We start from the raw sequence: 15407 nt of genomic DNA on the forward strand, positions 1-15407 counted from the left end.
CCAGGACACTGTCTGGCTGTGTGGTGTGGACAGACTTTCCCATTCCTCACCTCCCAGGAAATAACTTCTCTGGAACTGCTGTAAATGTTCACTGTCAATGGCCTGTTCTGCTGAGATCGTCAGCCGGGCAGGCAGAGAATTTACACTAATGAGAGTGGCCATTTTTGTCGTTAGCTATTTCTGAAAGTGTCCAGCTAGAACTCTGGAAACTTGCTGTCTCATAGGGACTGGCTGGAATCTGAACACATCTCTTTGGCTGTGGAGTTTGTGTATTTAAACTAGCTAGGAGCAGTCATCAAAAGTTTAGAAGGTCGGATAAGCTTCTTGAAATCTGCATGATTGTTTAGTGTAAACACATTGATTCTAGATGACATGGAAATTTAGAGCTGGCTTCTTCTTAATATTTGGTTGAAACAGGTCCAGACAAAAAAACCATATTGACATGGAAAGAGAAAAGTCAAAATTACAAAGAAGGTCTGAACTCACAATGTTCCAACCCAGACTACGAACACCCCAGAGCCCAGAGGATGTTTTAGACTCAGGGCTTTTTGGTTTGACTCACAGTAGAGAAAACAACCAGAGAAGTTTGCATCTTGCACCAAGTTTTCCCAACAGTTCTCGGATGTCTGGATCCAGAAGTGTAGCTCAAACTAATCTCTACAAAATACCACAGAGAGGCCTCCTTTTGCCTGAGATCTTCATGTGTAAATGGGGGGAAATAGCACTTCTCTACCTCACAGGGGTATTGGGAAGAGATTACATCAAAGACTTTAAGGTCTTCAGCCTCCATAAGGGTCACACTTCTGTGTACTGCTTTGCAGGATTTGAAACAATATCCTTAGCCTTTGCTGATCATCACACCAGCCTCCCATCTGACACCTGTCCAATGACCCAATGCAAATATGTTGAGAGGCCTCTGCCCAGGTCCTACTAAACAGGTGTCCACATCAATAAATCTCCCATCATCAACTGGCACCGATCTTCATGGAACAATTAGAAGATGAAGAATGAAGGGAGAGGACGAGGAGAAAACAAGGGTGGCTGTGTGGAAGGCGCACCTGGGCTCCAATCCACAATAGTGGTCTTTGCACAGTTTAACGTATGCTTACTAGTTGAAATCCTTCCTTCCCAAGACATAGAGAGGAAGAAATCATAGACAAGTTGGGCTGGAAGGGACCACAAGAGGTCATCTAGTCTAACCTGCTGCCTGAGGCAGGAAAGGTCTTGTGTCCTGTGTCAGTAAGTAACAAAACTGCTTCCCCTCCCTCTCCCCCTCTCAGTTATTTCACTGTAGGATCCAGAGAAGCCAGTGATATTAACATAAGTTCTCAAAATAGCCCTCCCACCCCTTCCCCTGAGCCATGCAGAGATAAAGGGTGTGTGCCCAGTAAACGGGCCCGTTCCACATTTGCTTGTGCCGCCTTCTTATGAGGAAGCTGTTCTCGGCTCCTGCACCCCTACTCCCCCATCCACACGGGTGCTCCCCCTTTCGTTTCCCTGGATAGTCAGAGCTCCAAATGAGTTCCTCAGATGCAGGCAGCACCAGTTAATCCAGCTGCCTTTTTCTGTCTTTGGGATTTAAGGTTCTGCCTTAGCTAATCTCTCTGTGAGCCGCTAAGACCCTGTATGTTTTCCAAGATAGGAATATTCAGAAAATACGCCTTTCGCCTCAAGTTGGCCTCATTACAGAGACTCTAGATAGTCAAGCAAGGTCATAGCTTGTAATAACTCACAGCCTATTACTATCATCAGCACAAGAGCCGTAGAGAACGATCCGGACCTTAGGGAAATTGAAAGGAACATTCTCCTTTTAAAGGCAATTCTACAGCTACGCTAGGCCTGATTCTTTCACTTGTTTCTTTCACTTCCTTTGTTGCTGGTCTAACATCAAATCATATTATGTCCATTTTGCAGCTCCTTCACACTGGTGACAGGTATGAGGTAGGGAAGACTCAGGCCTATTAGACTGTCTGCATCTCCCCTCCTGGTTTTATGCTGCTTCAGAAATGCGCAACCTTCATCTGATGGCAATTTAAAGACTTTAATGACAGCAACCTCCATACAGCTCCTGCAGGACGGCAAAAGGCTGTCATCACTGCCAATATGTGGGCAGCAGTGTCGGCGGTGGTAGGGTGGTGAGCGGTGACCACCCACACAAGCCAGCATCAGCAGCGGGGGGGTTGTGAACGGGGAGCAGTGACTGCCTGCAGAAGCCGGTGGTGGCGTCGGCAGTGGCGAGTGGTGAGCAGTGAACTGCCCACAAAAGCAGTGCAGCTGGGAGGGTGCAGGGTGGCGAGCGGTGACTGCCCACATAAGCTGGTGGTGGCAGAAACCAATCTTGGCGGGGGCACCCCTCCCACGAGTCGCCTGTGCCAGGGGTGGAGTCATCTATACTAGACGTGGTGGGGCTAGAACAGCAATGTACATGGTAGTTTACAAAGACTATGTCCCCCTTTCAGCAGGATGCCCTTTCTATGGCTCTGTCCATGGAGAATCCATGGGAGTTGGGTGCAAATGTTATGCCCACAGTTCTCATTGGGCATCAGCTATTTGGACACGTGAGAAATAGGACTTATTTTTGCAGGCAAATATGGTTTGGAAAAAAATCTCAAGCAAGATTCTGGAATTTTGTCTAATTCAAACATGGGGGAATTGCGTCTACCCCCACTACCAGTGTTTGTAATCTCCTCTCATACTGGAAATCACAGCAAACCAGGCGTCATATAAGTGTTCCATCAGTCTCCCCTGCCCATATCCTGTTAAACTGGTGACAAGTGGTCAAGCCCAGTCTCATCCCAAGAAAGGCTTCCTTCTGTATTTCTTTAGCTGGGGAGCTTGGAGGAAAGGAGGCCATTTCAATGAGTTACAACATTCAATGTCTGACTAGGGAATAAGTTGTTCATTCCATAAAGATCATCCTAGGTTACATCTTGCACCTTACTCTGTTGATAATGACATTTAAGCTGCCCTGTTTAAGTGGTGGGGCAGAGCACTGTAACCATGAAGTTGCTCTGCTCTGACTCTTTATGCTAGAGATGGGCATAGGCCATGAGGCCAGATCCTTGGTGGTCAGATTCTTCTTCATTCCTTTGGGTCCGTGATAGCCGTGCCTTGCTGGCATGCTCTCTGCAATGAAAAACATTTTACAAGGTCCTGATCATTTTAGCTGAACCTATGGTTTAATTTGGGGATCAGCGGGTATATCTGTGGATCTGTCCCTGGTCTGAGTCCAGCTCAGTCCCTGTCCTAATGAAATGGTTGGCTTGCTTTCCTCCTCCCTCCTCTTTCCTCCCCACATACAGCACGCTTGACATTCTCCCTTGGGTTGAGCTGCCCAGGAACATGACGTTTGTGGGAGGCACTGGGCACATTTGGCAAGGACAGTGAAGTGTCTGAGTGAGCTCACCACAGTGGAGGGAATTCATTCCATTTGGCTGATGGACTGAACAAGCTTAGCACTTTCTTTCACTTTGGGATTTGCAGCTCTTGAATTTCCCTTCTTTGTTAACCTCTTTCTCTCTCCTTCCTCCACCTGAACTTTATGTGGTCCAGTACAGCCCTGAGGCCCTTTATATAGTCCATGAGGAGTAGACAGAACCAGTAGGCAGGCCTGTTTTTATGGTGCATATGTTCTCAGATAAGCTCCAGCGTCTCCAAGACACTTCTTTCTCTATCCTAGACCTCAGCAAAGGTTGGAAGATCTCTGGAATGAAGGAAAGGTGATTGTTTAAGGCTAACATTTAACTTTAAAAGTTATTTGGTAAGTGATATCTCATCACAGCAATGTCACCTTAGGTATTAGTGGGTGCATCTACACGTGCAATTAATGCTATTTGGCTTTACTATGCAGTAAATTTGCAGGTAGTATCCAGGTAGTAAATTTACTGCACAGTAGACTAACTTACTATTCAGTAAATGCCTGTACTTGTAGATGGTGACACTTTACTGTGGAGCAGATTAGTCTACTGCACAGTAAAGTGTCTTGTGTAGACACAGCCAATGTGTAGCTGCTGAAAGGCCACACAGCAACGCCAGTCCCTGGTGTTCAACACTCATGAGGCAGCCTTCCCTCAAATCACAAGGTTGGCAAAATATATAATATAATTATGAATGCATAGCTCACATGTTTTGTTTTGTGGTGCAGTGGCTCCAGGACTCTCAATTTCAAGCTTTACTCTGCATACACAGGGGTGGGTAGACATATCCTTGTTTAAAACTGGAATATTAGATTCTCAGGTAATGAGAGGATTCCTGTGGTAGGGAGCTGAAGATGTCCCCACTCTGAACTGTAAACATGATAAAGCTGCAAGAGGCAGCAGCAAGCAATAGCAGAAGGCAGACAAGGGCCCAGCTCCTTGATAACTGCCCAGGAGGGGCCTGTCCCAGCACTGAAGCTGGGAGATGCAAAAGTGAGGTTAAAGCCCATTTAAGTGTGAGGCTGCCCCATGGCAGCTGGAGTCCTAGTGTAAATTAGAATGGCCTTATGGCCCTGGGAGTCCTTCCAGTGGCCAAGGGTTGCTGGGGCAATGGGCATCCATGCTCCATTTTCTCTTGGATCTGTCACTCACTGGGGAGTGATGGTGCCACAGGGACTCCTAGTGGGGCTGTACACCATGTAGGACCCACCACACTGTGATGCAGTGTTTCTAACTCTCAGCATGTTCCCTCTGAGGATTTTAGGCCCTGTGGGTGCTGGTATCTCCAGCCCTACTCAAAGGAAAGCCACCTCCTCATGTCTCTGCCTCCTGGGGATGAGCAACCAACCAAAGATGCTGTAGGAGTGGTGGGGGAACACAGCTCTCTGCTCTTTCCCCTAGGAGATGGGATGAGTTTGGGGTAAGAGAGGGGAAAAGGGAAATCCTGCTGCTGCTTTCACAAAGGGCCTTAGGAGCCCAGGTGTTCAGATTGGCTCTACTCCCTCTCTCTCACCCTCTGCCCCCCCACCACAGCCACTGCTTCTCCACTAAACAGTGGGCCTGTTTGTCTCTCCCCTCCCCATACTTCCTCATTATCCTTGCAATGCTTGGGGACAGTGAAAAAGCAGCCTTCTCCCAGCCTCTGCACAGGTGTGTGTGTGTGGCTGTGTGTGTGTGTGTGTGCATGCACACAGAAGTATGCATACATGCATGTACAAGTGTGTGCAAATGTGTGAAGAGGCATTGCTAGAAGCACAGATGGGAAAAGGTGACATTTATTCATGAGAATGTGGGGATTTATAGAGCAGCTGGAGGCTCTGCACCATGAGACAGCCTGCAGCAGAGGCCAAAATCACCTCATTTATCCAGACAGGAGAACAAACAGCACTGTAACTCTCTCTAACTGTCCCTCCCCCTCCCCCCCCCCCCCCAATACACACACTGGGTATGGCCTGAGGAGTTCAAGCATCAAAACGCAGACTAAAGCCCAATTGCTTAAAAAACAAACACCTCACAAGTTTGGGGACATCTGAATCACAATTGCTTTATTTTGGGATTGGCAGCGCCTGCTTGGGTTTGCTGGATGTGGAGTGCTTTGTACTGTTAGGTCTGTCCCAGTGTCTGGTATCACAGAGACCAAATTATGCTTTCCAGATCAGTTTGTTCTGAGCCATCCCCTGGAGATCTCTGATCCACTACAGTTCTTAGGAGGAGTTCATCTAGGGTAGCTCACATGCATTACAGTGTGAATCATAGAGAAGTAGAGCTGTAAGGGACTTCTGGGGGGTCACATCCAGTCCAACCACCTGCTCAGGGCAGGACCATCCTTATCTTAAACCATCTTAGATAAGTGTTGGTCTATCCTGTTCTTAAAAATGTCAGGAACAAACCCTCATGCACAACTTTCAGGCATAACGTTTAAAACTGGATGGGAACCAACTAAATCTGACATTTGCTGGACCAGACACACCTCTACAGTACCCCTTGCATTATCACTGGCAGGTGTGCACAGTGTGGACAAAGTGGAAGGACAATGTTACCGATCAGAATTTTTCATTTACTCACATCTGAAAATGTGTTTTATGTCCTTGGTAGAAGCCAAAGAAGAGCTGGGGTATGTGGGTCTAGGACTGGATGGAGCAGAGTTTAACCCATGGGGCAGTGTGGAAAAGTGGTTTGTAGTTTACTTGTGCTTTCCTCTAGTCTTGTTATGGGTTTTGTACAGGGCTGGTCCCCCTGTCCTGAGTCCGAGCAGCCTGAGGGTTGCTCTACCTAATGCTGGTAAATAGCCATAAGAAGTTGACATTACAGCCAAGAAGTTGTATGGCTCGGGACCAAACTGGCCACAGCCCCGTTCTCTGGCTATGTAATTTTTTTTTTCACAACACTCATTTCAGAGAGGGGTTGTGAATAATGGCATGTACATCATCTCAGTTTCATAGCACAATCAGCTTTACACTAAGGGGATCCCCAGCCTGGGCTGGCTAGACTAGCTATAAAGCCAGATTGCACTGGTGGGTGGTATAATGTAGAAATGTTGGTGCAGTGTAATGTAAACTGGTGCTTATTGTTTCAGTGTGGTCAGTGGCCCCTTCTGTGCTGCTGACTCCAGCCAAGATACAGGTGTCCCTAAAAGGGCAAACTATGTTAATCTGTCCTGGAAATACCAGGAGGGAGACAGAGACAGAGAGAGACAGAGAGAGAGAGATACCCACCAAGCCCAGTTGCCACAGTTCCCTTTCTATCCATTGGAATCTAGCTGAGTCCCTTCGAGCCCAGAAGATTCACTGCAGCTACAGCCCTCATTCTTACAAAAGCGATGAGAGGAACTGAGTTGCAGGACACCTGGACAGCCCTTTGGTAGGTCCCCCAAAGGCCAGGGGAGAAGGAAATAAAGGACTGTGGGGCATAATTGTGTTTCTTTCAAATGTGCTGTTTGTCCACAAGCTCTGACTGCACCCCTGAAGCTGCAGCTCCATTGTGGCTGCCATAAAGTGTTCCTAGGTTGCTTTTGTATTTATAACACTTGTCTTCCCTGTTCTGTGCCAGCTTGGAGAGGTCAGCTATTCACCAAGTAAAGGGAAGCCATTCCACACCAAGTACAGAGTGTTCTGCTTTTGCCATTTAGTTATTACAAGCAGCCTCCCAGCTGTCAGCAGATCTGCCAACAGATCATTGTGTTTGGGGGCACTGAAGCATTGTGAAGGGGGTGTCAGGAAGAGCAGGAAGACAAACAGGACTCTAGCTGCTCATGGGTGGCCTGTGGAAACATGCATATCTTTCAATAGCATGGGCAAACCCTCTTTAGCAAAACTCCTGTTAGCGAATCCTTAGGTCAATCAAAGACCAGTTAAGTTACCTAATGTTACCTGGAGAGCTCTTAGCAGAGTTGTAGAGAGACCATTTTGGGAGGCAGAATGAGGTCAGAAAGCAGGCATGCTGGGTTCTGGGTAAGGAAGATCGTCAGCCTCATTGGTAGCTGGCTCACAAACTCCTCTTTTCTGCAGCCAATGCCTTAATACTCACAGCCCAAGGTCTGCAAAGCCAGTTCCTCTGCCTCTTGTCAGAGCCTTCCAGTTCAGCCTTGTGGAGCACTTGAGTTCCAAAGGGCTGACAATGAGCTCCTGGGGAGCACCCCATTTTTGCAGGGCAAGGAGGAAACAAGTTCTACAAATGCTTTCCAGCAGGTGTTACATGTTACAGTTCAAACATGTAGAGACCTTGGAACCAGCCTGTTCTCAGTTCCCACTACCAGTAGACAGGGAAATAAAACAGAGCGGACAATGGAATCCCAGGCTTTCTGGGGCCAGATTGGTGCTTTCTCTGTCCTGGGCTGAGACGGGGAGGGAGATGCTGAGAGGAACTATGTTTCTTTATCACCTGTGCACCTTCTGAGTGTGGCTGGGGACCACTCCAAACATCTGTCCCTGGTTCTTTGGGGAATTGCAGTGTTAAAATTGATGGCCAAAGGGCCGATGTCCAGCTGGGCATTCTGATGGGCTGCGAGATTTTCCCTAACTGAACCCGCCTGTACCAATTGCCATTACCAATTGCTCCTCTACTGGTAAACCCTGGCACTGCGTTGGCTTGGGACACTATTGTGCAAATTAATGAGCACAGGTGGGAAGCTTAATAATGAGTTAGGGGTGTTAAACATGTGGCCCGTGGGCCACATCAAACCCATGACCTGGAAGCCGGTGGGCCAGGGCCACAGAATGGGGCTCCAGAGAATTTGAGGCCTCTGAGCCAGCAATGGACATGTCTGTTGGCAACAGCAGGGTGAGTGAGGGCTATGCAGGGCAGTCCTATGGTTCTGGCCTGGAAAAAGCTCTACAGTCTAGACCTGACCCTAGGGCCCAGCGTGATTTTTGACACCCCTAATAAGGAAAAATCAGGAAGCAACACCAGGCACTTGGCAAGCTGGCCTGGAGCACCTGAAGCCATACAGCTGGAGGCTGCACTTCTCATAAGTACTTGCAAAGCACGTCAGCATGTGCTTGCTTTTGTGCCCTATTGGACCACAGGGACACAACTAGGTTAGCGACTGCAGCCCACTGGGGTTTCGGGTTAAGCTTTTGCTTAAACACTTTGCTGGATCAGGACTGTGAAGTCTTTCTGGGTTATACTGGACACAGCCGGGCACGTTCTTTGTTGCAGTTAACACTTGTGAATTCAGCCTCCCTTTTTTCCCCATAAATGACTAGTTTGTGAAGTGATCCTGATTTCTGTGACTGTATTTGCTGTTCAGAAGTATTTGTCCACCAGTTAATAGTTGCTCACCAAATCTTTGCTTCAGCTACTTGTTTTTACTTATTTGCAATTCATCAAGTCTCCTTCTCTGGGAGGCCATTTTATAATAAGCCATGGCTGAATTTACTTACAGACTCTATGGTCACCCATAGAAAACCAAAGCAGTAACTTCAGCAGCAGAAACAGAAGGCTCTCAAGCATCTCTCCTCTATTTCTCCTTTGCTCCTTTCTCTCTACTCCTGCTGCTCCTGGGATCAGCCACTAGAGGGAAACAAGATCACACAGATCAGGTCAACGTATCTTATCTTTGTTAAGTATGAGATCCCAGTCACCTTTACTCATGCGATTAAGTGGACAACTGAAGTCTTTTAACCAGGAGACTACCGCAGCAGTAGTAGGTTAGTACAAAGTAAAGTATCATTAGTGATAGCAGTAGAAGCCATACTGTAGGTCCTAGTCATCCCACTCATGGAGCAGAACTCACTGTGCTTGGTGCTGTACAAACATGGAACAAAAAGATGGTCTCTGTCCCACAGACCTTCTAAGGACCTTATTTCTTCAAATATTGGGCACTGTCTAAGAATAACTAGCTCCTCTACAATTCTTAAATTAGGTATTAAAAAAGGAAAAGCCTCTTATATGCATTATAGAGATTATATCTTTGTACATGTATCTTTATTTACTGGGCTTTTCCCCCTAAATTGAAAGTCATAAAATTTGGATGCATCTTAAGTTGAAGCAATGTGGTAAGTCATAGAAGATGAATAGTAAATGGAAAAATGGTGCGTTTCTTGGTGTGAATGATCAGATGTCAGAAGTTCATTAACATTTTCACAGACACCCAAGAGGAATCCAAATTCTAATCGCCTACAAAATAAAGACACCACTAAGAATTCCAAATCAAATCTGTTATATTTGCTGGTGCACAAAAAAGCAATAGACGCTCCCATTCTGAATGACTTCTGTTTCACATTTGGAGAACAACACTAAAACAGGAGTGCAGCCTCTGTGAGAAAGCATGTAGTGTTTGTGTTTGCTTCAATAGTTTGCATGGGTACAAACAGAAAACGTCTCCTGGTTTCTGCAGCCAGTGTGGTACTTGAAGATATAAAAGTATGGTAGACCTGCTGCACCTGATGCAAAAGCACACAGGAATATGGAATTGGATACTTAGACTCTGGACTGCAGAACAAGAACATTATGTGATGCCTACGCTGGTTCTACATCACTTTTGAGACTGCTGCTGCCAAAAAGTAAGTCCTGCCCCCACATTTTTGCTCTACCTACTGCAAAACCAGAAACAGAATGGTGAGGGCATTCATGGGATACCCACATGACTGCTCTGAAATGCAGAAACCTGGGACTGAGCACTCCAACATGGGCACACATCTGTTTGTTTATATTTGATTTTGTTCTAGAGGGAGTTTCTGGTCTGTGGTGCAGTTCTGCTAACTTGCTCCTCTGGGTCCCCTGTTGATACTAGTCCAAACACGGGTCCATCTGAACTCTCCATACTCTTCACAGCAACATGATCGGTAGGTCACATCTTAGGATCACATGCTGCCACCCAAAGGAAACAGGAAAAGAGATGTGTAGGATGGTTATCATGTCCCATCCTTTTGGGATTTTAGCTGTCACTACAAGTCTTTCATAGTTTCATAGTAGCTAGGGTCAGGGGGGACCTGATCAGATCATCTAGCCTGACCCCCTGCCACGGGCAAGAATGAATGCTGGGTTCACAAGACCCCAGACAGGTGATCATCCAACCTCCTCCTGAATTTGCCCAAGGAAGGGGCGAGGACCACTTCCCTGGGAAGTTGTTTCCAGATTCTGGCCACCCTAACTGTAAAATATTGCCTCCTGATCTCTAACCTAAACCTATTCTCCATCAGCTTATTACCACTGTTCCTTGTCACCCCAGGTGGTGCTGGGGAGAAAAGGGCTCTGCCTATTTGCTGTTGATCCCCCCTGATGAGTTTGTAGGCAGCCACCCAGTCCCCCCTCCGCCTCCTCTTGCTGAGGCTGAATAGGTCCAGGTACTTCAGTCTCTCCTTGTAGGGCCTGTCCTGCCGCCCTCTCACCAAGTGGGTGGCCCTCCTCTGAACCCTCTCCAGGCTGGCCACATCCTTTTTAAAGTGTGGCACCCAGTACTGCACGCAGTACTCCAATTGCGGCCTGACCAAAGTCGCGTAGAGGGGGGAGTATCACCTTTCTGGACTGGCTTGAGATGCATCTTCGGATGCATGACAAGGTATGGCTAGCCTTGCTGGCTGCGGTCTGGCATTGGCAGCTCATGTTTATCTTGGAGTCAATAATGACTCCAAGATCCCTTTCTGCCTCTCTGCTTTCAAGAGGGAAACTCCCCAGCCTGTATGTATGCTGTGGATTCCTTCTCCCAAGGTGCAGCACCCTGCATTTGTCTATGTTGAATCCCATCCTATTCTCATCTGCCCACTTTTGTAGTCTGTCTAAATCTAGTTGCAGCCTCTCTCTCCCTTCAAGTGTGTCCACCTTGCCCCACATCTTAGTGTCATCAGCAAACTTGGACAGCGTGCTTTCCACCCCCTCCTCCAAGTCGCTGATGAAGATGTTAAACAGTGCGGGCCCAAGGACCGAGCCCTGAGGGACCCCACTGCTCACATCTCACCAGGTTGAGTACAACCCGTCTACCATTACTCTCTGGGTGTGCCCCACCAGCCAATTTTTTACCCATCCAACTGTCCAGGCATCAATGCCATAGTCGCCTAATTTATTGATGAGGATGGGGTGAGAGACAGTGTCAAAGGCCTTCTTAAAGTCTAGAAAGACTACGTCCACAGCGACACCATCATCCAAGGATTTAGTTCCTTGGTCATAAAAAGCAATCAGGTTGCTCAGGCAGGACCTGACTTTGATGAACCCATGCTGATTGCCCCTGAGCGTGATCTCCCCTGCTGGCCCCCACAGATGTGCTCCTTGCTGATTCTCTCCAAGAACTTCCCGAGCACCGAGGTGAGGCTTACAGGCCTATAGTTACTTGGGTCCTCCTTCCTCCCTGTCTAAAAAATTGGGATCACATTAGCCAGTTTCCAATCCCCCTGCACCTGGCCAGATGATCACGAATGCTCATACAGCTGGGCCAAGGGCTCTGCGATGACCCCTGTCAGCTCCCTCAACACCCTTGGGTGGAGGGCATCTGGACCTGCAGATTTAAAAGTGTCTAGCCCTTCCAGAAGATCCCTAACTACATCTGCGCTGACTGAAGGCCTGACAGAGCTATCCCCGAGATTGTCCCTATTTCTGGTAGGTGGGATGTCCCGGTCCCTGTTCAAGAAAACAGAGGCAAAGAAACTGTTAAAAATATCAGCTTTCTCATCTGGCATAGCCACAAGATTACCATTTGAGTCTTGCAGGGGCCCTACATTGCCTGGTGCCCTCTTCTTGTTCCCAGTGTACTTGAAAAAGGACTTTTTGTTGTCCTTAATCCTGGACGCTAGCCTGACCTCCATCTCTACCTTGGCCTTCCTAATAGCCCTCCTACACTCCTGGGCCAAGGAGGAGTACTCCTCCTTGGTGATAGCTCCTCCTTCCAGAACTGGATGCAGTACTCCAACTGCAGCCTGACCAATGATGCATAGAGGGGGAGGATCACCTCCTTGGACCTGCTCGTGATGCATCTAGGGATGCATGACAAAGTGCGGTTAGCCTTCCTGACCGTGTCCCCACATTGTCGGCCCATGTTCATCTTTAAATCAGTTATGACTCCAAGATCCTTTTCTGCCTCTGTGCTGACAAGAAGGGAGTTCCCCAGCCTGTAGGTATGCTGCTGATTCTTACTGCCCAGGTGCAGCACCTTGCACTTGTCAGTGTCGAAACCCATCCTATTTTCATCCACCCACCTCTGTAACCTGTTGAGATCTAGTTGTAGCCTCTCTCTCTCTTCTAGCATGCCCACTTCTCCCCACATCTTAGTGTCATCTGTGAACTTGAACAAGGTGCTTTTTACCCCCTCATCCAAATCACCGATGAAGATATTGCACAGTTCAGGCCCGAGGACTGAGCCCTGCGGAACCCCACTGTCCATGTCCCTCCAGGTTGAAAATGACCCCTCCACCACCACTCTCTGGGTGCGGCCCTCCAGCCAATTTCCGACCCATCTGACTGTGTAGGTGTCGACACCACAGATGCCTAATTTTTTAATGAGGATGGGGTGAGAGACAGTGTCGAAGGCCTTCCTAAAGTCCAGGAAGACTACGTCCACTGCGACACCTGCATCTAAGGCTTTTGTGACCTGGTCATAGAAGGCCACCAGGTTGGTCTGACAGGACCTGCCTCTAATGAACCCATGTTGGTTGTCCCTAAGCATACACTCCCCTGCTGGCCCCTCGCAGATGTGCTCCTAGATAATTTTCTCAAAGAGCTTCTCCAGGACCAAGGTAAGACTAACGGGCCTATAGTTTCCTGGGTCCTCCTTCCTCCCTTTTTTGAAAGTGGGGACCACACTGACCCTTTTCCAGTTGTCAGGCACCTCGCCAGAGCACTAGGAGTGCTTGTAAAGTTGTGCCAGGGGTCCTGCAATGACCTCTACCAGTTCTCTAAGCAATCTGGGGTGGAGGTCATCAGGACCTGCTGATTTGAACACGTCCAGTCCCAGCAGAAGTTCCCTGACTAGGTCCCCACTGACCCTGGGCCTGGCTGTGCCTCTCCTAAGTCTGTCCGGAATCCCAGTGAGGGGGGGATGCCTCGGTCTCTGCTCAGAAAAATGGAAGCAAAGAATCTGTTAAAGAGATTAGCTTTGTCATCTGGTGCTACCACCAGATTACCAAGCATGTTCTGCAGAGGCCTCACATTATTTGGCATCTTCTTTTTACCCCCTATGTATTTAAAAAAGGATTTCTTGTTATCTTTGATCCAGGTTGCTAGTCCCAGTTCCATCTCTGCCTTAGCCTTTGTAATAGCACCCCTATACTCTCAAGCCAAGGAGGTATAATACTCTTTGGTGATGGCCCCTCTCTTCCATTGGGTGTACGCCTCCTTTTTGGCTTTGAGGCATTCGTGGATGCTTTTGGTGAGCCATGGGAGCTTTTGAGCACTCTTGCCCCCTTTGATCCGCGTGGGGATTGTCACGCTTTGGGCTTGGAGGATCGTCTTCTTAAGGAATGACCACTTGTCTTGGACTCCCAACTCCCCTCCCCCCTGGGACCTCAATGCCTCCCTCACTAGTCTCCTTACCTCATTGAAATCCGCCCTCCTGAAGTCCAGGGCTGTTGCCTTGCTGCAGGCCTTTGACACCCTGCACTGGATGGTGAATTCGAGTAGGCGATGATCGCTATTGCCCAGGTGGTCAAGCACCCGCAGTCCCCTCACCAGGTCATCGCCTGTGGCCAGGACCAGGTCCAACAAGGCATTTCCCCTGGTGGGACTGTGCACCTCCTGGGTTAGGTGGAGGTCCTGTAACTTGGCTAGGAACCTACGTGAGCGGTCAGACCTGGCAGTGCAATCTTCTTGACTGTCTCTGGTATTCAGGCCCTGCAGGACTTCTCTGACTACCTGGATCACTTGAAGCTGGATGCTGGAACTCAGATGCCAGGTAAATGCACCTGGAAACTAAGATGCTTTAATTTGTGCAGAGCCCCCCCACGTGGCTCCGGGCAGCAGGGATCGCCCTTGCCGGCAGGAGCGGTGAGTCTGGGGGTTTTTTCTTTTTTTTTCTTAAAGGGCTGGACCTGGCCTGTGCAGGGCACCCATGGGGACACTGGGGGAGCAAGGGGTGGGATCGCAGCATGGGGCAGTGGGGGGCAGCAGGGATCACCCCCTCACCCGGTGGCACCTGGTGAACACCGGTGCTTTTTTTTGCCCAAGTGCCAGGAGCTGGGGCAGGCAGGGCAGCCATTGCTGGGCTGGGAGAGGGTTGTGGGATGGGCCTGGCCTGGCTGATTCAGAGATTCAGCAGCAGCCGAATCTCCAAATCAGATTCAGCTGAATCGAATCAGGACAGTGATTTGAATCACCGAATCGAATCACAGTCCCCCGAATTGGCCAAATCCAAATCTGAAGCAAATACTAGCTGCTTTGCACAGGCCTACTGGCTACTTAAACTCCTACCCAGAGACCAGAAAGGGGGGAGAAATATGTTCAGAGTGGGATGGCAGTTAGCCTCTGTGAAAGGTGGGCAAAGTGGCGGCAAAAAGTCCTGAAGCCATAGCAAGACTATTTGGCTACAGGGAACTAGAGGGAGACTGCCAAGAAGGGAAAGCAGCCTGCTGGTGAGTCCAGAGTACTGAGGGAGAGGGAGAATCTTATCTGAAAGGATAGAATCTTTTGTTCTTTTGTTACCTTTGTGTCCCATCAGAGGTGGAAGATCTTTATGTTATTAAGCGGACGCTTGGTCATTTTATTCTTATGTTCTGAAAAACTGAAAACTGGAGGTTTGGGTTGGGATTAACAAAGGGGTAGAGGATGTCTCTGCAATGCCTGACCAGAGTGGAAATAGGGCCAGTGGCCCCAGTGCCTGGGAATGGCTGACGGTAGGGGCCTGGACTGGTGAAGATGCTCCCCAACAAGACTTTCTAACATACAAGTGTCTGGCAGTTTCCAAAACTGAGACGTCTTGGGAACAATACATGATGTAAGAAAGACCTTGGTGCTGCTACTTGCCTCCTAAATGTAAATGTTAAGATCAAATCATGGCAGACAAGAAAAGGAGGTGAAGCAGAGACTATGGAAGATCGTGATAGGCGGCTCTGGCCCCAAGAGAGCAGG

Source organism: Alligator mississippiensis, chromosome 1 (genome assembly GCF_030867095.1).
Source record: "Alligator mississippiensis isolate rAllMis1 chromosome 1, rAllMis1, whole genome shotgun sequence".
NCBI classification, from domain to species: Eukaryota; Metazoa; Chordata; order Crocodylia; family Alligatoridae; genus Alligator; species Alligator mississippiensis.